The following is an 846-nucleotide window of genomic DNA, read 5'->3' as shown; positions in this document are numbered from 1 at the left end:
AAAAAAAAAAATAAAACATTTTAAAAAAAGAATTTCACTTGTTTCCGCCCAGGTTCGAACTGAGGACCTTGTGCGTGTGAAGCACACGTGATAACCACTACACTACGGAAACCCATGACGGGTCGCTGACCAAAAACACACTGCATTGCCTGCACGAAAAGATCTTAGTAAAAATAATATTAATAACAATTATTTAGATTGAAATAAATTGCTTTAATAATGGAGAGGACACAAAACAAAATGTTTATGGCACATATTCTGCTATTATAAATGCAAACATACATAAGTATTCACACATGCACACATATAGAATACAAGTGATTATATACATACATATGTACATATACATACATGTTTATTTTAAAACCTTTTCGAATGCGCTTTCATTCATTAGATAACCTGATTTTTTATTGTAGTACTCGTAAACATTTTTTTTTGTTGCTACGTGCTAACTTTTGTACGCGAAAGAGGGCAGACACATAGACGCTGTGTTATCGATTATTAAGCTAGTTATGCTATGCTACTTGAAGTGCGCCATTTGTTCGCGGACAGACATGAGTTTCCGTAGTGTAGTGGTTATCACGTGTGCTTCACACGCACAAGGTCCTCAGTTCGAACCTGGGCGGAAACAAGATCAGGGCAGAAGACATAGAGAACTTCTTCGGGCCCCTTTATTTTTTATAAAAATTTTTTTAGAAAATTATTTTATTTTACATTACTGGTAATTTTAAATTATTTGTGAATTTCTATTACAATATACATATGCACATACATTTGTACATAATTCGGGGCCAATACATACAGTGACTCAATCAAATGACCACGTGCCGATTTTTTTTTTTTTAA

At 33.8% G+C, this 846-nt stretch overlaps 2 non-coding genes across 2 annotated transcripts; one reads left to right on the top strand and one right to left on the bottom strand.

Annotated features, from left to right (window-relative positions):
• Positions 1-39: 39 nt before the first annotated feature.
• Positions 40-112, bottom strand: Trnav-cac. The gene has a single exon. It is a non-coding gene; the product is annotated as a tRNA-Val (tRNA).
• Positions 113-558: 446 nt separating this feature from the next.
• Positions 559-631, top strand: Trnav-cac. The gene has a single exon. It is a non-coding gene; the product is annotated as a tRNA-Val (tRNA).
• Positions 632-846: the final 215 nt, after the last annotated feature.

This window comes from Rhagoletis pomonella, unplaced genomic scaffold (genome assembly GCF_013731165.1).
Source record: "Rhagoletis pomonella isolate Grant_MI unplaced genomic scaffold, Rhpom_1.0 Rhpom_scaffold_00001, whole genome shotgun sequence".
Taxonomy (NCBI): Eukaryota; Metazoa; Arthropoda; class Insecta; order Diptera; family Tephritidae; genus Rhagoletis; species Rhagoletis pomonella.
The sequence above is the reverse complement of the archived record's forward strand: the minus strand, read 5'-3'. Positions and strand labels throughout refer to the sequence as shown.